The 25,278-nt window shown below is 44.0% G+C and overlaps 1 protein-coding gene across 2 annotated transcripts in view; it reads left to right on the top strand.

The window, feature by feature from the left end:
- The window catches only part of KCNK10 (potassium two pore domain channel subfamily K member 10), a 133,590-nt gene that overhangs the window by 95,029 nt on the left and 13,283 nt on the right, over nt 1-25,278 (top strand). The gene's annotated exons all lie outside the window — the stretch shown is intronic.

Here is a 25,278-nt window from a genome sequence, read left to right as displayed (position 1 = left end):
CCAACATGGAATTCTTGTGTTTTGTAACTCTCTGACTTTCCTTTGTCCCTCTACCACCAGCCTGAGAAAGTGCCCTGCTTTTTAAGGGCTCATGTGATTTGGTCAGTCTCACATGGATGATTTCCCTATCTTGAGGTCAGCTGTGCCATATGATTTAGTCATGGGAGTGATAGATAGCTCATCACACCAGAGGCCCTGGGGATTAGGGTGGGATATTTTCATGGGCCATTTTAGAAATTCTGTCTCTTCCAGTCATTGGCTCTCACCCCAATGAGAACGGGGTCAGCCCCACTAACCTTACTAAATCAGAGAGAGAAAAGCAAAGTATACCTCTGTGTAGCAGATGGTTTCAGATGAGATGAAGGAGCTCAGTCCCTTCTACTAAGTATACCTGTAAGTCACTTACTTGTCTGATTGAGTAGCCAGAGTGTTACATGTCCTTCCACACAGAACATGACACCAGGAAAACGGACATTGCCCCAACACTGATAAACACTGTGTTAAAAGTTCAACACTTAACTGGCATAATAAGAAGCCTGGAGGAAGGTTGTTTCAGGTTTGGTGCATCAGTTCCCTAGTAAGAAGTTTAAGATTGTGGTACCAATTCTTATGTGTAGATTGTTTTCCCCCATACCACCCAGCAATTCTTTAACACCAGCTGGATGTCTTACAGTTCAACTTGATTCTGACTCTTTTCTACCTGGAGATAGCATGAGATCCCATAGGTTATGGGCTCAGTCCCAACATGGCCCTTAACTTCAGATGCCAGTCACAAGTCCAGGTTGTTCCCTGTGCTTCCGACCGCATGGCTGTAGATCAGAGGTTCCCAGGACCTCCTCCTTATGTTCACTACATCTGCTAGAATGGCTCACAGAATCCAGGAAACCAGTTATCTCACTAGATTACAAGTTTATTACAAAGGGTAATAAAGGATGATAGGATATAAATCAACAGCCAGATGAGGACATGCATGGGGATGTCCTGAAGAAAGGAGCTTCTGTCCTTGTGGAAGTTGGGGCCTGGCCCAGTAGCACACAGAAGCTTTCTGGTTCTCCAACCTGGAAGTGCCTTGAATCCCCTCATTTTGGGGTTTTTATGGAGGTTTCATTACATAGGCATGATTGATTCAGTCATTGGCCATTGATGATGGCCAATCATCAATGTTCCAAACCTCTATATCTGGTTAGTCCCCCTGGCAATCAGCCCCATCCCTACTTAGGCAATCCAAAACTCATGTCACTGACATAACAAAAAATGCCTTTGTCACTCTCATCATAGGAAATTCCAAGGGTTTTAGGACTGTGACAGGAATGGGAGGAAGACCCAATATTTGCTTCCTGTTATAAATCACAATTTCACACACATGTATCCATGTTTTGTTCTCTTTTTCTGCACGGCTGTCCTTGGCATGTTGGCTTTTCATCCTCAGGCTGGTTACCTCATGGTTTGCAAGATGGCTGCCTCAGGACCAAATATGTTTTCATGGGACCACATTTAAGGCGACAAAAAATGTCTTTTATGGGAGAAAAATCTTTTCCAGAAGTTACCCTGCAGACTTCCCTCTGTCTCACTGACCAGAACTGGGTCATATGACCATTCCCACTTGCAAGGGGAGTTAAGAAAATGAGTATATGACAAAAGGAGAGTGGGATCGGTTGATTGAGACCAGTAGTTCTCAAAGTCTGATTCCCTGGACCACCAGCAGCAGCATTCTCTGGGAACTTGTTAGGCATGAAAACTCTTAGCAGAGTTGGGGCCCAGCAGTCTGTATCCATTAAGCTTTCTAGGTGATTCTGATACCACCTAAAGTTTCAGAGCCCTTGGCACCGAGGAATCATGCTTCATCTCTTGGCGCCGACTGCCTTGCTGTGATGAACAAACTGAGAATTCTTGTAGCAAGGAGAAGTTGGGTAAGTGATGACAGCATCTGGCTCAGGTGTCCATCAACCACTAGCCACACAGACTGCTCATAGAGAAGCTATCTTCCCTCCTGTCATAAATCAGGTTGTCTTTGGGATCATCAAATCGGTCAGGGAAGACTAATTTCTCCGGAGGTATCAAAAAACCCTAGATTTTTTTCATCCTTGCCACGGCTACTGTAAACCTGGCAACTGTCCAGGCTGAGGAAGAGATCTGGGCATTGCACCCTGGCCCTTAGGAGCTTTGGCCTTTTGGCCCATTGGCTCCAACTGGTCACTCAGCCCCACCCAACCGCAAAGGGGTTTGTTTGATCTCCAGGGAGTGATTTCCAGGATGGGAAAATGCATGACTACTAGTAATGTCTGGGATTATCTGTGGGCCTCACAAATTTGGATGCAGTTGGCCTGTGGGTCACTCTTTGGGAATCATTACTTTGTGAGACTCATTTTACATCTGAGGAATGGAGCCCATGATTTGTTAAGTGACGTGCCTAGAGCCACATAGTGAGTTGGGAGTATAGCCTGGACTTGAACCAATAATCCTGCCTTAACCTCTTCCAGGTGGGCCAAAACTATTTACTGTCAAATATATTAATCCAGGCCATGAAACCAACGTAGAGCATAAGATTTTTGAACATGTTGTGCTAATTCATGGAGATGATTTGTAAGTATTTAAATCACATAAAGTAAAAATAATTCTTCCTGGGTTTCCAGAGGGAAATCTGGGCATTTAGTAAGGAAGGATAATTATTTGGGATTAAATAATACTGACCTTGGGTTCTGAAGCAGATCTTGGAAGCGGGAAGCTTCTCTGTCCCCTGCTGTGGGCTGGCTCTTTGCTAGGCCAGGCCGACTGTCGCCTGATAGGATACTGTAGGAAAATGGTTCGATTTTGGACTGGATCCCATTTTCTTGCTCTGAGCTGGACTTGGACCTCTGGTGGGAAGCAGCTGCCTCTTTTTATCTGGCTGAACAGCAAGCTTTTTGGTATTATCTGTAAAACCAAGAGACACTCTTTTTCTTCTTTGGCCTCTTCCCCCAAGGATACAGCAGAAATGTTTATTTGCCTTTGGAGCCAAAGGAGCCTCGGTATAGTTGACAAATAATAACACATTACCCTAGGCTTATCAGTACTGTGATTGCCTGGGGACTTTAGAGTGTGTGAGCTGCTTAAGACAGGGTGATGACAGTCTCAGTCTGCTAATGATGTTCAATTAGTGGGCTAATCAATCATTTTGGATTGCAGGCAGGAGCTTCTGGTGGAAGCCAAGGACTGCTGGGGGCCTCTGCCATGTGCCTGGCATGAGTCAGGGGAAGACTTTGAAGGGCACACATGGCAGGAGCCTTCTGTTACTCACAAGTGGTCTTTGAGCTGGTAGCAATGGGGGTTAACTTGAAAGAATTATTATTTTAAGAAGATAAAAGCTCTTGTTTTGGAATCTGGGTGTTTCTGCAATTTCCAATTCTATTAGTAGTGGAAATATGCATCGAGTATTAGTTATGCACAGCAGCCTAGGAGGCAGTGGGGAGGGCGAGGTGGTGGGCTGAGAGTGTGTGTGTGTACACACGCGTATGTGTATGTGTCTGTTTGCCACTGTATCACGCCCACACTGCATTCTGGATTAAAAATTCCTGAGAAATAACTCAGTAGAATTCATGTTATGTGGATGATGGGGGTTTATTTTCATCAGAGAGAAGATCCTGGTTTTAACGTGAACAATTGCTTTCTGACTTTCCACTAGGGACTAGAAGAGGGTGGGAGGGAATCATTGTTAGAACAATTTCGAAGAAGGTAAATATTTTTAAAGCTTTATCAAGCAGGCCTCTTCTAAATGAGTTTAAGGATGTTGTCTGGCTTTAATGATAGGCCCGGATGTGAACTTGGGACAAACTCCACAAATGACATTCGCAAACCAGACTGCACATCTCCTAATGACAGGCCATGACACGGTCTGTCCATAAATGGGCCCCTTTTTTCCTCTCTTCCTGTAATGCAGGGTTTCTCAGCCTTGGCACTGTTGACATGTTGGGCTGGATTATTGTCATGCGTCCTGCCCTGTGCATTGTGGGATGTTTAGCAACATCTCTGACCTCTGCTTGCTAGATGCCAGTATCACTAGTGCCCCCAGTTATGACAGCCAACAACATCTCCAGACGTTAGTAGGTGTCCCCTCAAGGGCAAAATTGCCCCAGTTAAGAGCCACAGGTCTGCCTCACAGATCCCAAGGTGCGTGCCCTGCTCCGGCTGTATCTTCTATTTGAGTTCTAGTGTCCCTACCAACGGTCTTACCTGGTTCTTCAGGGCTGGTGCCATTCCTTTCCGGAGATCTCTTCTCTCACATGGGTCCTTAAAGAGGGCTTTAGAGATTTCATGCTCTGGGAATAAGATTGTTTCTTACCAATGAGGGAAAATGCCTGGGGACTTGACCCTGGTGATATACATAAAGATAGGTATTTTTTAGCTGGCTGGTATTTTTTATCAGGCAAACCATCTCAGCACATTAGCTAACCCTGTAGGAACTAATCGAATGTATGATTCTTCCTCTTTTTTGGCTCATCTTTGGTGTCTGTTTGGTGTTTCCTATTGCCATATGAGATCACTATAGGCTTTAACAGCTTTTAGAATGCATTTTCACTCTTTTCTATAAGCATTAAAGCTCTCAAACTCTGCCTAAAATATAACTACTTAAAATACTGCCCACAGAGTGTTTAACATTTAAACATTTTTAAGACAGCTTTAGCAAAGCCTCTCTCTCTCTTTGATCACAGGTAACTTCTGGGAATTTGACTGTTACTTAGAGGATACCAATCTTTCATGAACTTTATTCTTAGGGACCTCTGCGAGGAGCCTTGGATTTGTCATTTGTCCAGTAGGATCCGGTTGAAGTCAGGCGGATTATTATGGGACCTCAGTATCGAAGTCTAGAACTGAGTAGCTAATCTGCTTTGAGAGTTTACTGTAGGCCAGACCCTAGCTTGTGGGCTTTACCCAGAGTAAGCTGCACGACAGCCTTCCCAGAGAGACCATTACCGTCTTCTTAATTTTAGGAGATTGGAAGTGCTCAGACTGCTCTGTGACCTGCCCAAGGTCACCCAGCCAGCCTGTAAGTGACAGAGCAAGGATTCCAAAGCAGATGGCCCTGACCCAGTGTGCATGCATAGACTTAGTCTTTCCGCTATCCTTTCTTCCTTCTTTCTCTCATGAGGTAGGAATTGCATCTGATGGTTCTGAAGAGTCTCCATGAGGGATTTAGTAAGACCTGGGGACAGGTAGAGATAGCTAGTCAAAGAAGGGTTAACAGTGGCCCTGTCTTCCTCTGCTGTCCAAGGGTTTTTAGTTTTCCAAATTCATACGATCTGTCGATACTTTGAATTGGACAATAGCCTCTGATTCTTCTCTCTGCACCTGGGCCGTCTCCCTAACACGGGTTTGTTATTAGCAAACATCTCTCTCTTGGTGTTGCTTTCCCTTGGAGATTTGTCTAGGACTTAAATGCCCCCTTGCTCATGTCTGTTATGTGACTCATGCGAAGGTGAGCTCATAAATGAGGGGCTTATGCTGTCCCAATGGTGGCCGTGTTTTGGGCCCACTGCTAGAGAGAAGTTGCCAGGCAGAGAATATTCTCCACTCTCTGTTCTTCCACTTCATCGCTCCACTTCTACAGCTCCCTTGACACTGGCAACAAGAGGAACACACAGCTTGAAGCCAAGCCCCTTGGTGCTCTGAGCCAGTTGGTCTTGCCTTCAAAAGCATTCTCCTTCTCCTGGATTCATTGGTTTGTCCCAACACTCTGCTGCAGTGGTTTTGAGGATGTGGAGTTTGAGAGAACCAACACCAAGACCTTAATTCCCAGTGAGGATTTAATTCCATTCTAAACTCAGGAGATGTTATGCAAGCAGCTCTTTCTAAACAGTCATCCAGTAGAGGAAGGTCTGTGGAAAACTTTTAAGGACCGTCATTATCTGCTTGTCCATTGAACACACGATCACCTTCTACATCTCAGGGGTTTTATTAAGACATTTTATATCTTTGCACGTTGGGGCCGCCACAAGTCCAGTGATGCTTTAGATCTACCACGTGGTAACCTGTTTCTAAAACCTGTAGTTAATGAATTTATTTATTTTTATTTTTTAAATTTTTTTTAATTTTTATTTATTTATGATAGTCACAGAGAGAGAGAGAGAGAGAGAGAGAGAGAGAGAGGCAGAGACACAGGCAGAGGGAGAAGCAGGCTCCATGCACCGGGAGCCCGATGTGGGATTCGATCCCGGGTCTCCAGGATCGCGCCCTGGGCCAAAGGCAGGCGCCAAACCGCTGCGCCACCCAGGGATCCCTGTAGTTAATGAATTTAATGCAAGAATTTTATTAGGACTCACGTTTTTATTAGTATCATAAAACCACCTCAACAGGTGGATGATGATTTCCCATGTTCACCCTTCATCACCCATTTTCACAGGCTAGTTTGGTCATGCTAGAAGGCACTGATTTAATAGAATAACCCTTTGCCTTTTTATAGAACTCTTCTCTTTTTTTCTGGTTATATATTCCAATGTAAAAAAAAACTTTTTTTTTTTTTTTTTTTTAAACAGATTTAGCGTCATGCTACCTCTGTGAGTCAAGCAAGCAATAATCCACTCCGGTGTAGCTTACGACAAATTAAAATTGAGAGACCACCTTGTTGAGCTGACTTTGCCCATCACGGAGCTGGGTATATGATCAGCATGTTTATACCAGGGCAGCACTGAACGTGATTTCTAAGTGACGACATGTCAGACGTCATGGATAAATTTCTCTTTGCTTTCCTAAGAAAGGGAAATTGTTTAGAATACATCCTCCTTGAGAGGCATGCCACTGTTCGGATCCCTTGGGAAGTGACTGCACGATGGGCATAGTGTAGTCACACTGCTGAGCAGCCGCTGATAGCTCTGTGTTAAGCCAGGGCTGCCCAGATGAAATCTAGCCTAGGAAATGTGCATTCGTGTTAGAGGAAATACACTTTGTCTTTCTGGGGGAAAATGCTTTGCTTTTTGTTTTCTGTAAAGAGCTACATTTGTGCAGCATAGCATTTCTGACTTCATGTTTTTTTCACCCTGTCTTGGGAGTTTGCTGCTGAGCTTTAATCTCTTGTGAGCATAGAGCTGGGGTTCTCACCCTGTGGGCGGTGGATTCCCAGGGGCCTGAGGTGCTATTTTAAAGGATCAGAGAATTTGTTTTTGTGTTTCCAACATTGCTGGTAGACAGAATAAATAACACGCCTTTTTCACACACACACATATACACGCTACCCTTTTTCAAGTGTATGTAGAGGAATCATCATTAAGAATTCAATCAGTGGGTATGAGACGTTGTATTGTGTGGGTATTGAGGAATTTCTTTTTAATGTTTAAAAAGGATTCTTACACTCAAAAAAGTGGAGAACAAAGGAATTGAGCAACACTGGCTTTTCAGATCAGCGCTATTTCCATGTCATTCTGGGTTCTCTTTATTCCATAGAATTAACATTTTTGTCCTGGCTATAGTCACTGTTTCAAAGAGGTTTTGTTCTCATTTAAGGTAACCCCAGGAGTCAGTGGAATACTTTAGAGCCTTGCTTCAACGTTTTTCCTTATGCCAGTTTTTTTCTACTGTGGGAAATTTACCATTTAAAAATGCAGGGTTCAGTGGCATTAATTACATTCGCTTTGTTGTGCAAACATCACCACCATCCACCTCCAGAACTTTTTCATCCTCCCTAAACTGAAACCTCCTATGACCAACACTACCTCCTCATTCTCCCCTCCTCCAGCCCCCTGGCAACCATTTTTCTACTTTCCGTCTTTGGGAATTTGGCTACTCTGGAGACCTCATGTAAGTGGAATCATGCAGTACTTGCCCTTTTGTGACTGGTTTGTTTCATTAGCAGAGTGTCTTTAAGGATTCACGCATGTGTCACAATTTCCTTCCTTTTTAAGGGTGAGTGATATCGTGCCGTGTGTATATACTACACTTTTGTTTATCTATTCTTCTGTCGACAGACACTGGGTTGCTTTACCTTTTGGCTGTTGGGAATAACGCAGCTTTGAGTCAAGTACAAATATCTGTCTGAGTCCTTGTTTTCAGTTTCTTTGAGTATGTACTCAGAAGTGGAATTGCTGAGTCAGATGGTGATTCTATGTTTAATAGTTTGAGGACCTGCCAGACTGTTTTCCACAATGCTGCACAGTTCTACATTTTCACTGGCAGTGCACACGGGTTCCAATTTCTCCACATCCTCGCCAGCACTTGTTGTTTTCTGCTTTTATCTTTTTTTTTCTTTCAACTTTTGTAGACAGCAGAGACAGTATTTGGTAAATTGCCAGCCTCATGTCCTGGCTGCCCCAACAGCTGCCATTGTGTCACACTGAAGACAAAACGGAGAGGCTGTGCCTTGGGCCTCATCTCCCTCTTGCAGCTGCCCCCCCTTTGCCCCCTGCTCTCACCTCCATCTGTGTCCCTACGCTTGTCCCCATCCTGCTTCCTCAGCTCTGGCCCTGCAGCAGGGCTGCTGGCAGGGAGGGCGGCTCAACGCCAGGCCAACTGGGGCCTCTACATGTTGGTGACATCGGGTTTCCACCTGGCCTTGCTGCTGCTCTGACACTGTTTTATCTGCCTCGTAATGTTTCGTTCTCCAGCCTCCCATCACGGCTGTTCCTTCATGCCTCTCTTCCCAGGTCACTTTAATAAGCCATTATCAAATGACACCTAATGTGTTCCCAACACTGGGGTATGTGGCAATGAGCGGTGGGAGACACTCCTTCCCCAGGAAGAAACAGACATAGATAAAGACCGATGTCCATGGTGGGCTGCCTCTGAAGCCACATGCCTCAGTGCATGAGTCCCGATCTACCACTTACTAGCCATATGACCTTGGGCTATGCCCGGTTTTCTTTTTAAAAATTATTTATTTTTATTCTTTAATTTTAAATTTTTAAAATTAAGTTTTTAAAATCCAGTATAATTAACATACAGTATTATATTAGTTGCAGGTGTACAATACAGTGATTCAACACTTCCATATAACACCAGTACTCATCACCACAAGTGCTCTCCTTAATCCTCATCATCTATTTTACCCATCCCCCATCCCTCTCTCCTCTGGGAACCATGGCTTGTTCTCTATAGTTAAGAGTCTGATTCTTGGTTTGTCTCTGTCTCTGTTTTTTTTTTTCCTTTGCTTATTTGCTTTGTTTCTTAAATTCTACTTATGAGTGAAATCATATGATATTTGTCTTTCTCTGATTGACTTATTTCGCTTAGCATTGTACCTTCTAGCTTCATCCATGTTGTTGGAAATGGCAAGATTTCATTCTTTTTTATGGCTGAATAGTATTCCATGGTGTATATATGTGTATCGTGTATATATGTACACCCACATCATATCTTCTTTATCCATTCATCTATCAATGGACGCTTCAGCTGCTTCCATAATTTGGCTCTTGTAAATAATGCTGCTATAAACATTGGGGTGCATGTATCACTTCAAATTAGTGTTTTTTGTATTTTGGGAGTAAATACCCAGTAATGTGATTACTTGATTGTAGGGTAGTCCTATTATTTAAGTTTTTGAGGAACCTCCATACTGTTTTCCACAGTGGCTCTACCAGTTTGCATTCCAAGCAATAGTGCATGAAGGTTCCTATTTCTCTATATCCTTGCTAATACTTGTTTCTTGGGTTGTTGATTTTAGCCATTCTGACAGGTGTGAGGTGATATCTGTGGTTTTGACTTGCATTTCCCTTATGATGAATGAATGATGCTGAACATCTTTTCATGTGTCTGTTGGCCATCTGACTGTCTTCTTTGGAGAAATGTCTGTTCGTGTCTTCTGCCCATTTTTAAATTGGATTATTTCTTTTTTTTTTTTTGGTGCAGAATTTTATAAGTTCTTTCTATAGTTTAGGTACTGATCCTTTGTCAGATGTGTCATTAACAAATATCTGCTCCCATTCGGTAGGTTGCCTTTCAGGTTTTTTTTTTTTTCCTTTCAATTTTGTTGATTGTTTATATTCACTGAGAAGCTTATTATTTTGATAAAGTCCCAATAGTTTAATTTTGCCTTTATTTCCCATGCCTCAGGAGACCTGTCTAGAAGAATGTTGTTATGGCTAACATCAGAGAAATGACGGCCTGTGCTCTCTTCTGTGATTTTTATGGTTCCAGGTCTCACATTTAGGTCTTTAATCCATTTTCAATTTATTTTTTGTGTATGGTGGAAGAAAATGGTCCAGGATCATTCTTTTGCAGGTAGCTGTCCAGTTTTCCCAACACCGTTTGTTGACAAGACCGTCTTTTTCCCATTGGATATTCTTGTCTCCTTGTTGAAGATTAATTGACCATATAACTGTGAGTTTCTGAGTCTTTCTGTTCTATTGATCTAATCTGTCTATTTTTGTACTCATTCTTTTATTTGAAAAATGAAGTAAAAATAGTAGCTCCCTCTTTTGGTACTTAGTTGAGGCCTGAGAGCCTGCCTGATAAAGAGTTAGCACTCAGTAAGTGCTGTTTGCTGTTAGGATAAAGGCGCCATTAGCAATGGGAACCCAGAGGGGGGACTTGTGAATTCTAGCTTGTATATATGACATCACACACATCTTCAACGGTGCACCTGTCTTATATTGCATAACAGTGGGCTGTTCTTTTCAAGTAAAGCTTAAGGGCCTTGAATATAGAGCTTCTATGCCTTTCTTTTCCTGCACCCTTGCCATACCTGCTCAGTGCTAAGCACTTGGGAGGCATAAATACTTCAGTAAATACTTACTGATTGTGAATTGACTGGAGATGAAGGGGGAGATGAACCAGATTCTTTCCACCCACCCAGGGTATGCAGGCTGTGCAGCAACCCCAGCAAACCTGAACGAAGAAAGGATGCTTGCTGACACTGCCTTTAGTTCTACCCTTCTTGAGAATAGGCTTAGAGGGGCATGGGCTGGAGGAGTTTAGGGAGCAGCAGTAACAGAGGGAATCTGATGGGCGTGAGGGCTTGGGTCTGGGACAGAGCATGTCGTCAGTCATTGCCCTACAAGAAAAAGATGCCTTGGCCATGGCTCAGAGAAGGAAGAAGGCCCCTGCTGTTCTATCTGAGCAAGGGGGGAGGTTGTGCTCTGCATCCCTGGCTGCACTTAATGGGCTGCAAATGTATACGCAGATGTGTCCATCACATACCTAGATTCTAGTAAAAAGGAAATCAAAGAAAGGAAAAGAATTTATTTTAGCTACATGCTGATTGCCTCTCAGCTTGTGTGTGTTCTCACTAGATCTTTAACACAAAGGCCAGTTCATATTTTTATAAAGCATCAAAAGGTTCCTAGGCTTTCTTCCCAAAAGATACCTGGCCCCCAAATATCAGAAGGGACCCTTGAAAATGGGTTTTGCTGCTCTCACACACTGTCTCTCATGTTCAGATCCTGTGTGCTTGCCACTATGGCTCCACTGAGATGGAGCCATGTCCCTTCTGGTTGTTGTTTCCATTCCTTGGCAGAAGTGAATTATTTTCTTTTGTTTATTTTTTTAAGTAGCTTCCATGCCCACCGTGGAGCCCAGTGCAGGGCTTGAACTCACAACCCTGAGATCAAGACCTGAGCTGAGATTAAGAGTTGAATGCTTAACCAACTGACCATCCAGGTGTCCCAGCAGAGGTGAATTTTACCAGAAATATCAACAATTTAAAAAAAGATTTTATTTATTTATTCTTGAGAGAGAGGCAGAAACACAGGCAGGGGGAGAAGCAGGCTCCATGCAGGGAGCCTGACATGGGACTCGATCCTGGGTCTCCAGGATCACACCCCAGGCCGAAGGCGGTGCTAAACTGCTGGGCCACTGGGGCTGCTCAATAATCTTTCTACATGACCCTGAGGAATGTTTGAAAGGCCTCATGTTAAATTATTATTAGTAGTATTTGACTGTCTCCCTATCCCCACTCCCACACCCTAGTTACTCTTCCTGCTGAGTAGGCACAAACAAATGTGTTGGGCATCTCATACCAGGTCAACAGGACCTTCTCTCTAATTTAACACCACTTTTCAGTTTACTTTGAACAATTAGTAGTAGGGATACATAGCATGCAGTTAAAAAAAGGACAGGAATTTATGTATGTTCTTGAGGATAGAGTACAGAGAGCTTCTGTATGATTTTTAAAAAATGAATTATACTGAGTACTGTAACAGAGTTGGCACCAAAGCTAAAAAGAAAGCAAATATCAACATTTAAAATAAAATGGAGACATATAAATGCCATATGGTGTTCTTGCAGTGGTCTTACCACTTTCTTTGGCTTTCATCCTTTTTCTGACGTCGCTGTTTGTTTCTTGCCTCTGCTTTTTAAAAAAGCCTTGATTGTCCTTATCCCTTTGATTCTGTATCTCTACCAGGTATATTTCTCTTTTACCTTTCTTTGGAGCTTTGTCAACCTTTTCTCCAGGGAAGAGGGAGAAGAGGACCTGTCCAGATGGCCATATAAACATGTGACACCTGTTTCTGGGAGCCACTATAGGGGGGAGTCTGAGGGTTGATAAGATTGCCCTCTGCCTGAAAAATGGGCACATTGCTTCCTATCCTTTCTCTATTTTTTTAAATAAATTTTTTATTGGTGTTCAATTTGTCAGCATACAGAATAACACCCAGTGCTCATCCCGTCAAGTACCCACCTCAGTGCCCGCCACCCAGTCACCCCCACCCCCCGCCCACCTCCCCTTCCACCACCACATGCCTTTAGTTTTAATAATATTTCTAGAAATGTCTTGAATTCAAATTCTTCTCTCATTAGGAAAACAATGAAAAGATGAACTGACCATATTTTGTGAAAAGTTTATATCAAAATTTAAAAAAATATTGCAGTTAGTGTTCTTTCTTGGGATAATATCCTTGATGGCCGTACTTAGGGGAGAGATCTCTGCTTCCACAGGGGAACTTTAAAGGGCCTGGGTCTGCGCAGCATGTGCCGTGGTCTCATCTTCAGGTTTCTGCGTTGGGCATTTATGGTGCTTTGGACAATCCTCATCATCCTCCAGCTCTAAGGGTAAATGTCTGTTCTTCAGAGAGGTTTTTCTGACTTTTACATGAGGTAAACGCCCTGAACTCCAACAGTACCTTGTACACCCATAGAATAACATTCATCTCCCTGAATTGGGGTTACGGGTTTGGTGCCCGCTGTTCCCATCAGCCTGGGTGCTCTGGGAGGCCTAGTCTGTCTTGCCTGTTCAGCACCATCTCTAGCACAGCGCCTGGCTCCCGGAGAGCCTGTAATCCATACCTGATGAGTGAATGAATGAGCATTATCGTACATTTTGATATCGAAAGTGATCTTGAAACCAAAAGTAGCATTACGTGCAAATGTCAGTGGAAAAAAAAATGCCCCAGACTTAACCTTTGAAGCGCAATTATTTTGATGGAAAGGTGATCCAGTAGGGGAGCTGTCCGCTGAGAATGTTTAGTGCACATTGCACGTGGTATTTATGTGCTGGGGACTTTTATCTCATCAGGCAATACCTGTAGGTATAATTCTACAGACTTTTCAAGGCAACCTCAAATACAGTATACTTTTATCCAGTAGTTCTCAACCATGTAATCCCCAACACCCTCTTTTATAGCAGGTATTCATTTGTGCCCATTTACCACCTTGAAATGAATGTCATGGATAGTGCAACTGATCTACACACCTAATTTTGCAAATTTCAATACTATTTTCTAGCTACAGTATGATGGAGAGATAAAAGGTAGGTCATTTAGAATAAAATAATATGCTTCAGTAATAGGTTCTTGGTCATGAAACCGTAGAAGACCCACAGCAGCAGAGAGCCCCTTTCATCTATGTAATACAGTAACTCCAAATATGGGCCAGTTCAAGTGTGTCCTACCAGTGATGAAATTGACACAGGGGACACCCCCCCACCCCAGTGATGTGCTTTTCCAAAATGGAGAACAATTCCTGGCAGGGTTCCAACTAATCAAAATTCAACCTTCTTGCTGTTTACGTTGGAGTCCTATTCTTATAGATTTCAGCCTATATTGAAGCTATGCCAAAGAAAAATTATGTATGTATTTGCATTTAAAAGGGAGTTAAGTTTTCAGCTCAGGTAATTATAAACATGAATTTTTCCCAATAGGATAGTCAAAACTCATACTAAATTCGGGATTGTAGTCTGACTTGTGGCACTGGCTCTTGTATATAGGATGTTTGTACATTCTCACCCCCCCCCCGCCCCATCCACGGCTGCGTGCCAAGAGTGCCCTTCTGATCATTGTGACAGCCACAAACACCTCACAGAGTTACCAGTCACCTCCTAGCGTGTTATAATCTAAATGGGGTGGAAAAAAAACTTTCAGGGAGCTCCTGTGTAACTTCAGGAATACATACATGGAACATCTATCCTAGTGTAAATGGCCATGTTCAAATAGTCTAGACTCTCCTGTTAAGGCGGTTCTGTGCTGTTAATATTCTGTTCCATTCCACACATGTGTACTGTGTGCATGTGTGTGCATGTCCACCACCTTGCCTCTTTATAATATATGCCCCTATGATTCTATATTACAAAATCCTGACAGTCTTTCTCTTGCTGGATGAACAGTTTTATTTTACATCCTTCGTACGTTGGCTTACCTTAAACAATTACTCTCCTATTTTCTCTGGGTGCTAAAAAAGAGAGAGCAAGTGTAGAAAAATGCACTGCGGGGATGCCTGGGTGGCTTAGCGGTTGAGCGTTTGCCTTTGGCCCAGGGTGTGGTCCCAGGGTCCTGAGGTCTGTAGGGAGCCTGCTTCTCCCTCTGCTTGTGTCTCTGCCTCTCTCTATGTCTCTCATGAATAAATAAAATCTAAAAAAAGCACCACACTGCATATTTGATACGAGGACAGAGAGACATGCATGCTGCAAATGCAGGATGTGCAGGCCCATCGGCCAGGGAATGCACAGGGAGCAGGCCCTGCTGCCTCTCCCTCTTTCTCCTCCTTACCTTCCTCTCTCTCAGGCTTCTCTCTCCTTTCCCGTCATTACAAAGATGACACAGAGAACCTGGTCATCGTAGAGACTTTGGAAAACAGTGTCCAGAGAAGAAAATGAAGCCGCGTGAAAACCCATCATCCAAAGAGGTCTACCGTTCACACGCTGATAATTAGGCTGCTGAATCTTTGCTCCTGGCATCTTCAGCCCAAATGCTGGCTGCTGCACTGGCACTAGCAGGTCCCACTCCAGCGCCCCTTCCCAAGGTGCTCGGCCCTAGGGTGCTCGCGGGGCCTGCCACTGATGTGGGCCCATGTCTGTTCTGGCTGCGGCCTGTGTCTTCCCCACTAACTTCTCTGGGCTGCCAGTCTCTGCTCTAGCCAGGATCCTTGTGTGGGCAGCGCTGCTGGTCGCCTCCTGCAGGTGGCTGACCCTTTGCCTCAGCTGGCGGTTGCTGCTGCCCTGCTGGCCCGACCAGGAGTCTGATACTGCTCTCTCTCTGACTGCATCCCAGGAATGGTGGTGGGCCCTACCACACCACAGTTGAAACTAGCTATAATCTTTTCTTTTCTTTTCTTTTCTTTTCCTTTCCTTTCCTTTTCTTTCTTTCCTTTCCTTTTCTTTTTTTTCTTTTCTTTTCTTTCTTTTCTTTTCTTTTCTTTTCTTTTTTTCTTTTCTTTTCTTTTCTTCTTTCCTTTCCTTTCCTTTCCTTTCTTTCTTTTCTTTTCTTTTCTTTTCTTTTCTTTTCTTTTCTTTTCTTTTCTTTTCTTTCTTTTCTTTTTTTTTTCTTTTCTTTTCTCTTTTCTTCTTTCTTTTTTTTTAAGATTTTATTTGCTCATGAGAGACACACAGAGAGAGGCAGAGACACAAGCAGAGGGAGATGCAGACTCCCTGCGGGTAGCCCAATGCAGGACTTGATCCCAGGACCCCGGGATCACGCCCTGAGCCAAAGGTAGATGCTCAAACCACTGAGCAACCCAGATGTCCCACTAGCTGTAATTTCTAACAAGATTTTTCTGAAGACTGAGAAATGTCGGAGAGGATGCCCAGGCAGTCACATCACATCACATTATATTTTGGGCTGGACTTGGAGTTCAGCGTTCTCCACCTCTCATGGGGACCCCTTGGGGCCATGTCCCTGACCTGCCTGCAGAAAGTAAAGTCAGCTAATCCTGACCTCCAGGAGAGGTAGCTGCAGGCAGGCAGCTTAGCTGATTTAAGAGAAACCAACTAAAGGATAATTTAAGCAGAAAGAAATTTTTTTTTCTTTGAGGATCTCAGATATCTACTGAATCCCTGGGATGGATAGAGACCCAGACTTGGGAGGTACCTGGCCAAGAATAATGACCCAGATCATGCCATAGAACTGGTTCTGGATGATGCTCCGGCCATTTCTGACTGGCACAGACAGAAGTCGGCCGTGCTGGCCCCAGTGATTCTGGGCCCTACATGCTACTGCTAGAACCACCCTCGTGACTACCCCTGGACATGGGCTATGATACCATCATGTTGGCCACCAGCCCCAGGATGGAACCCACATGGTCCTTGGTGCTTTATAGAACACCGATGGTGTGTCCACTGCTGCCTGCCACCTCACTGCCCCCATGGAGACTTCCATCTAGTGCTGTCCAGTTCTACCTTGATTGGGGGCCAGGTTCTCTCTCCAGCCTCCCCCCTGTGCAGCATCCACGTCCCTCAGTCTCTGTTCAGGAGACTTAGGGGGAGGCAGGACTCCTGCAAGGTATGCTGGGAATCTAACCCCTTCCTCTCTGCTCCTGGCCCTCCAGACAGCAGGTTCTGCTAATGTACCTGGAAGACCCTAGGAAGAGGCAGTCCCTTCCACCCTTCTTTCCACCATTCAGCCTTCTCTCTGTCCCTGACCCTAGCCCAGTCTTACTCAGGCTGTGGAAGAGAGGAAAGTAGTTCTGCAAGCATGCCTCTGGGAATCTTTGCTCCTCACTTAGGGGTACCAGAGAGAGAGAAGAGGAAAACACACAGAAAACCATAGAAGGGATACTTCAAGACCACATCTGTCACCTGCGTCACGAGTGTCTGGGTCAGAGTCTGACTTACGTCTCCGTGGTTGGGGGAGCCTGGGCTGCATGCTTGAGTCTTTACACTGGGGAGGCTGGGAAAGTGAGTAGCTGGCATGCCTCCGCTTCTGTACTGTTCTGTTTTGCTCATCGGTGAATTTAGCTCAGTAGGTGCATGATAAATATTTACTGAATGAAAGAGTGGAAAAGTTACAGAATTCAACTCCATTCACAGCTTGGAACATTTTCTGCTAAAGAAATCTGGTCCGATCTGGATGTTTCTATCAAGTTGCCTCAATGGAGGGCTTCCCAGTTTAGAATTAGTTTCTGAGTGATTTTCTATCACTCTTCTTTAAACTGTTTCATTCTTCTTTAAACGTCTCTGTTCCCAGTCTAACTAGAAAGTGCAGGCGTATATCTTTCTGACTTCCCTCCATTTGGTTTCTATCTCCAAAACAATTTAGTGCAGGCTTGTCTGGGTAGTCTTCTTATACCTCCAGGAAAATTCTAGGCCCTCATATCACACTGCTTCATCTCTGCTTTCTATACTCCAAGTCTTTTTCTCATATGTGCTCATCCTTCTCATAAACTTTCTTATTTTTTTCTTGCTTCTCATTGCCTCTTTCTTGTCTAGTTGGCACATCTTCCCCCCATATAATTTCTTAGTGCCTATTTCATTATTCTCTCTACTTTTATGAGGGTGAGCATCCTTATGTGCTTTCATCAAAAAGGTGTTTGTCTAGAAAGAAAGGAAGACATAGTATGACTCTTGGGGAGGGGATTGCTTACCACATCCCCAGTAAGACCCAGGGATTTGCACAGGTATTGACTCAGTAGTACCCATGTGCGTTTTTAGGTATTGACCTAAATCGGGCTGATCTTGGGGTCTTTCTCCAAATATTCTAATAGGCGAGATAAATATTAAGCCTCGGAAAATTCATGCTTCTTTGTCACAAACCTTGGTTCATGGGCATGTAGAAAGGCATTCTGGGCAGCCCACTGGAAGCTCACAAGTGCCTACTCTCTGGGCTACTCATAGCTGATAATGGAGAATAGGGGACTGTGAAGGCTTTCTTCTCTCCCATACTTCCTGGGTACTCTTGGATGCTGGTTCCAGTGAATAGTGACGTGGATTAGAGATGGCCAGGAAGGATGAGGAAGAGTCAAGGTGCCTTGATAATCCGCAGCGAACATTTTACTTTACTCAGCGTGTCATATGACTGCATTATGACTGTTGCTCCCAGGTCCCTTCCTCAGCCTCAGTCTGTCTTGTCTCTGTGCAAGGTTCCTTTTCCTTTGGATAGCCCCAGCCAGTTGCCTAATTCCTTGTCTCCTTCTAGGACAGGGCCCTTGGTAGGAGGCCCATTGTAATCTCTTTCCTTTCTGCATTTATTACCTGTGTTAATTCTTGGTGTATGTGTGTGGGGGCACAGTCTAAAGAAGGTAACTCACCTTCCAATGAGGAGAACTTGCCCCATGGGATGCAGTCTAACCACTTTCTCCCCTTTATTGTGAAGTAGCTTCGTTGAGCTGTTACTAACATAAAAAAAAAATCATGGTACCAGTAGGACTGTGGGGAAGAGAATTGAGATGAAGGGGGTCTTTGAAGGAGCCAAATAAATAGCATCTCCTCTCTCCCACCCAAGGTGTGAACTGATTGAGAAGTAAGACAAAGGAGATGATCCATGGAAGCCTATTTTCTCAACGCTGGAGAACATGGCTTCTATCCAGAAAAATGAGTTTCTTAATGACAGTCTCAGAATTAGGAAAGCATGAGGCCACTTCTGGAAGGCAGCTTGTTCCTGAAAGGAGAGGACAGGAAGAGCAGAATGCTCAGTTCCTGGGTCAGAGTAAGGCTGGAGAGAGGCTGTGTTATGGCAGGGGGAGCCCCCTGCACAAGAAAGGAGCATTGGGGTGGGATCTTGTTTCCCTGGCTACCGTGGATTGGTTGGCCAGTGAACTATGACCTTGAACCTTTGTTAGCCAAGGAAGAAGAATGAGGCAGCTTCAGGTGTCTGCAGCGTTGTTACTGCAGTATTATTAGTATTGTATGCTTCTGTTTATGACGATGGGAGGGCATTTTCTGGTGGAGGCATTGTTCACTGTGCTGCCAAAATCTGGGAAAAATAAATTTAGGATTTGGATAGGAGAGCAGCTCAATGGGGGCATCTATCAGGGTTGCCAGGAGTTATTCTGCTGAGGTGGCTCATCGGGAGGCCTGCTCATCCTCCTCTCCTTTCCTATGGGCTTGCCTTCCAAACCTCAACTGAGGAGAAGGACCATTCTTCAGCTGAGGTTACATGTGGGTGTTTTCCTAATTGGTGTCGTTGCCTCTGTGTTGTTCCAATCCCTGGGACACAGTTTCTGAATGCTCAGCTAATAGAGATCCAATTACAGTTGGCACGCTTTAGTATTCCACGTACTGGACCTACGAGAATTTTTCTTTCTTCTCTCCCAGGTGATATTTTTAATCAGTGGGATATCATTGGGGCCTCACTTTACCTTCAGTGGCTAGGCCAAGGCCGGACACCATGGACAGCGCCACAAAGACTGCTTTCAGCCAGAGACTCCGAGAGGGTCCTACCCCAGCTCACCCAGTAGGCTTCCTGGGCATGAGGAAGGAACATTTCTCTGTTTAAACTACTGTGTCCCTTGCAACCAGAACAGCCCCTGAACATGTAGAAGGTCCTTAAAAATTATGTGCTGCATGAATTAACTGGTTGCATTTTGAGTACAAACTCTTGTGTTCCGAGTATTATCACCGAATGTTAAAAGCCACTCAATTTTAGAACGGAAAACTTTCAGAGATCTTAATGAAAGTGTTCCTGGAGAGGAATAGCTGAGAACTTTTGCTATTTGTATATTTTAATTTTTCTCCGTCCCAGGTGTACCTACATTGACATTTCAGTCATAAATGCAACGTAAGTGTATCTACAAAAAAAAAAAAAAGCTTTTTCAAAAACTTTGCATGGGGATACCATCAAAGCCTGGAACTAGCCAATAATGTTAGATGCTGCAGTGTGCTCAGATAAAACTTTTTTTGTGTGTGTGAATTCAGCTATTGAGCTGAATATAAACAAAATACATTTGTGTATTCCGCTTTTGAGTAGGACATTTTCCATAGGCTCCATGGAGATTTTGCTGCATGATTCTCACTAATGTGTGTTTACAGTATCTCTGCTATGGAGATTATAGGTAAATGGTGTTTACAAGCTCTCATACGTAGTTTATAGAATTGCTGGTGCTACATAGCTATTCACTGTGATGTTGAAACTATTTGTTGGAACTGGACCTTTTAAAAAGAAATCTTTGTGGGAAACATAATAATATCAGAAAATAAAGTCAGTTCTTCTGCGAGACGGTTCCTATTATCTTTCCATTTTGAGAAATTATTCTCAGTTCAATTGTATTACCATGGTGATCTGTTTGCATTTCAACAAAACCAAACCAAACCAGACCACCATAAAGTAGAGCTCTGAGTGCCTAGCTCCTGTCCTAGGATTTTTATTGCGGTATCCTTATTATTAAATAAAATCTCCAATATCCTGGCTAAAAATCACAAGAAAGACACAATTTCCTCAGCCAGACAAATAATCTGGATTGCTAATCTCAGAATTCTAAGAAATCACGTAGAAGTGAAAAGGAGAACAAACATTAGGGAGCAAAAAAGGAAATAAAAAACGAGCCTGCAAACGAATAGAAAAATACTCGTTCTGTAAAATAAGTTTGTGGAAGTAAGCAAACACAGGAAGGGTGTTTTGCTTAATGAGAGTTGTACGTTGTGGCTTAGTCCTCTGAGGTCTGAAACAAGTAAACACTTCCAGAATTGTCGGTGCATACATCCCCCTCTCCAAGGAGAGCTCTGTTTGTGAAGAGCTCTGTTTTGCTCTTTGGAATAATTGCACATATATTCCTGACAACTAAATGAACTCAACAGGAGGTGGGTTTTGAGTCCTTTGAAAATTCCTGCAGTTAGTGCCAATCGGAGGCAGGAAATAAGTTTTGCCTAATGCTATTTGCATAAGAAGGGAAAAAGAACACGTCATTTATTCTCATCAACAAAGTGTGCAAACGAGATTTGGACAGATGAGCACAACCGTTCTATCACTCCTGCCCAAATATTCTATCCAAGAGATATATATTATATCTCTTCCCAGATAACAGGTTTGTTCACCCAAGAACACATTAGCTCAGTCAGATCTGGGTTCTCACAGAGCTCTGTGCTCTGATGCTCTGCTTACCGGTAAACAAGTGGTGTGATTTTGCTTAGCAACCCCTCCATGGAGAGACAACGCACTTCTGTAAGTGGCAGGGCGGTGGGGAGGTGGGGGAGGGGGGCAAGGAAAGCAAGGTATTTGCCTCTTTGCAGCTGGTTCCTGACATCGCAAACATTATCTGCAATTCTTGACAGCCTTGGAAGGATGATGAAGAACTAGGAGGAAATTGAGAGGCAAATAAAAAAGTTTTCGAGACTGTGGGCTAAGACTGTCCAACAGCTCAACCCAGAGCCAACACAGAAGAACCAAGAGAGAATGAGGACATTTTTCTCATTAAAAAAAATGAGGTGATTATATGAGATAATGTATCCAGGAAGGGACAACCAACAGTGACTTCCTGAAGCTAAATGAAGCTTATCTTAAGCCAGACAATGAGGGAACATTCCTCAATAGCTCAGGGCAGCATTAAATCCACGATTGTTCACATCTAAGATTTGAACTTTTTTTTTTTTAAGATTTTATTTATTCATAGAGAGAGAGAGAGAGAGAGAGAGAGAGAGAGAGGCAGAGGGAGAAGCAGGCCCCATGCAGGAGCCCGATGCGGGACTTGATCCCGGGACTCCAGGATCATGCCCTGGGCCGAAGGCAGGCGCCAAACTGCTGAGCCACCCAGGGATCCCCCTAAGATTTGAACTTTTACATCAAAGATAGTCATTAACAAACCCTGAGCCCTTAGCAGGCAGTGTGTGAAGCTTTTACATGCTTATTTAATCTTCCCAACAATCCTGGGAGGTGGATTCCTGATGTCTGTTTTATAAAGGAAGAAACTGATGCCCAGAGAGGTTGAGAAAATTGCTTGAGGTCAGCCAGCCATGTCGCAGTGGGGATGCGATGTGTCTCAGGCAGTCTGTCCTTAGACTCTGAGTTCCTAAACACCATTTTACAAGTGGTAGTTTGTGCAGTTGCTGGGCTAATGGGGATGAGAATCCCAAAGATCACTGAATGGCATGTAACCTAGGTTGTGGTTCCATCTTGAAAAATTGTTCAGTGAAGGTAATCGTTTTTCGGTTTGGTTTTGTTTCTTAATATCTAGAGGGCATCAAAAACATGGGCATCCTTATACCTTACATCCACACCTCTTCCTTTTATAGCGAAGTATGGGTATACATATTTTCATGCACACACACACACACTCACAAAAGACACTTGACCTCTTAGATCTCTAAAATACCCCCAAAGATTGAATTCTCCGAGCATCCACTGAGCATCACCCTAGCATGCCTGGAAGGAGCAGCCCAGGAACACATGGGTTGGCTTGGACAGTGAGTGGTGATGAAATGTTTACCTTGCTGATAAACTCTCCAACAGATAATGCTTTTAAGACACCATTATTTCACCTTTGTTACATAGGTCTCCGCCCCCCAAACCAAATCCTGTCCTGCCATGTCCCTTCTACCCACCTGGGGGAGCCTGGGAATGTCTCCAGCTTCCTACATGTTTACAGCCCTCCTTTGCCAACCTCAGCCTCATTTGGATTGCACTTGTGTTCGCATCCTAATTTATGACTTAACAAGTGTCTCACAAACATTTAATTTCATTATGCGTTTGAGGAGGGCAGTTTATGGAGGGGGGGGAAGAATGATGTGCCCCTTGCTGGCAATTAGATTAATTTAATGAGCTTCAGTTGAAATCTCCTTTTGGGCTTTGGATTTTTATACATGCCTATGAACAAAACGAGGCTAGTCAAAAGTAAGTTGCTGGATTCTCAGAGGGGCTCAACTGTCCTGACCAAGTCCTGGTAGGATATTCAGGCAGGCTGGAAATTCGTGGAATGGGTAAGACATCCCTGCGGTTCTCAGGTGATTTACCTCGTCATGATACTTTTCACGAAAAAAATAATTGGAATTCTCATTGGCAGTCTCAGCAATATCAGCACATTATCACTTTTTTTTTTTTCAGATGGCTTTTCTGAGAAGATGAGGAGGGAGGGGACTGTATGAAAGCATGGATCACATAATTTTCCCCATTCTCACTTTATATACTTGAGTGCCCTTTTGGGAGTTAGAGCACATGGCTGCTTTTCAGAAAGGAGGATTGTATTTCCTTAGGTTTTCCTGTGTATTTTTAGGGAATGTGTGTTGACCTTAGAATGGGAGTGTATATAGTGCTGAATTAGGTTCATGCAAATAAATGTTCTCCACTATTACTGTCTTTATTCGTTGCACTGAGCCCTCCATTTTGCCGTGTTGACTGTACGTGGGACCGAGACCCCAGTCAGGTGGGGCTGAATGCTTCCAAGGCATGAATAGAGCAGCTGCCCGCCTTTCCCCCTTTTTCAGCTCCCTCATCCCTGGAAATTTCCAGTGAACAAGCAGCGTTGATGTTTGTCTTACAGTTGAGGAAGACAGGATAGACAGGAGAGAACCTTAGTTACCTTTTTGGCTGGCATTTCCGTGGTTGATCCAACTAGTTTACCTTAGAAAACTCTCTCTTGGGACACCTGGGTGGCTCAGTGGTTGAGCATCTGCCTTTGGCTCAGGGTGTGATCCCAGAGTCCCGGGATCAAGTCCCACATCGGGCTTCCTGCATGGAGCCTGCTTCTCCCTCTGCCTATGTCTCTGCCTCTCTCTCTCTCATGAATAAATACATAAAATCTTTAAAAAAAAAAACTCTCTCTTGATCATCTCTGTCCTGGGGAGACGTGGCGGGGAGGTCACTGCTTATGTCCAAAGCTCAGGAATTCCTGGACAGATTGCACAGTAACAATTTTCTTTATTCTCACTCTTCCTTTCTAGAAGGGAAGCAGGACAGCCTGTCCTTCATGGGGGTTAGTCTGGTTGATTTTGTTATGGGGGAGGTAGGTGGGGGTGAGGACTCTGGTGACTTTGTGTGAGCTGGAAAATTGTTGAGTAACTTGAAGCTTGGTTCCATCAGTAAGCGCTGGACTGGGAGTTAATCACATCAGAGTTTTAATCTTGGCTTTGCTTCTAATTAGCAAAATCATTTTATGCTGGTCCCTCAACCCCTCTTGGCTTCTGTTGGAGTGTATGAATGCTAAGGTCTCTTGCGCTCTGAGGTTCTCTGCCTTCTAATTTCCAGGAGGCAATGAAGAGAAAACCGAGCACATGGTGAGGATTTCCTATATCCAGTGCCCCACATGTGGTATATTTTTGCAGAGAGTCAGTCCAGGTGATGTGGAAAGGCCCATTCATGCTGGTGTTACATGGTTTTGGTTGGGTGATGATGGTAGGGCCCCCTGATGACAATTTATGTGTCAGTCCCGGGAGCTTTGAGAAAACCTTAAGGATCATTCAGCTCAGAGACCATGCCGGTGTTGGGTTGCGTGCATTCAAGGGCAATGCCAGGGATACTTCTGATCCACATCTGGACTCTTTTGGCACCATTCCTTTGGGTGACATCTAATTTCCAATCTAAGTTGGGGGGGAAGGTGAAGAAGCTTGGATCTGTCTCAAGTGGGTATGTGGGTGGCTATGTTTTTCTTGTCACCTGAACATTTTAGTTTGTTTCAGGTCAGCAGTTTTTTTCCCCAACACCTTCCCTTTGGTACAAGGGAAACTAAGTGCCAGGTCCATCCTTGCCACTGTGGAAAGAGCTCCAAACCGGTGCCCTCCTAGAGGAGGGTCAATAATATGACATGAGGAATGGCAGCAAGCCCTCCTTGGGGGAATAATTACATTTGTACTAGTGAGGAAGTTAGAATCAGCATTTGGGCTGCAGTCATGGAACCATGAAAAGGACATTCAAGGCATGACCTATGCAAGGTTTCTTTCTTTTTTAAAAAAGATTTTATTTTATAGAGAAAGAGAGCATGAGCCAGGGGGAGAGACAGAGGGAGAAGCAGACTCCCTGCTGAGCAGGGAGCCTGACACAGGGCTCGATCCTAGGACCCTGAGATCATGACTTGAGCCAAAGGCAGATGCTCAACTGACTGAGCCATCCAAGAGCCCTCTAAGCAGGATTTCATAACCTGGAGTACATGAACAGGCTTCACTGGGTCTATGAGCCACCTGGAACATCTGGAAACTTCTGTATGTGCATTTTTGTAGGAGAATCATCAGATTCTCCCAAAGCTTCCTGTGACTGGCAAAAGGTGAAAAGCCACTGACGTAATACATTCTTCTTGTGCCTCTGTCTTCTG

The sequence above is a fragment of the Canis lupus genome, chromosome 8 (genome assembly GCF_011100685.1).
Source record: "Canis lupus familiaris isolate Mischka breed German Shepherd chromosome 8, alternate assembly UU_Cfam_GSD_1.0, whole genome shotgun sequence".
NCBI lineage: Eukaryota > Metazoa > Chordata > Mammalia > Carnivora > Canidae > Canis > Canis lupus.
This window is presented reverse-complemented; position numbering and strand designations above follow the sequence as displayed.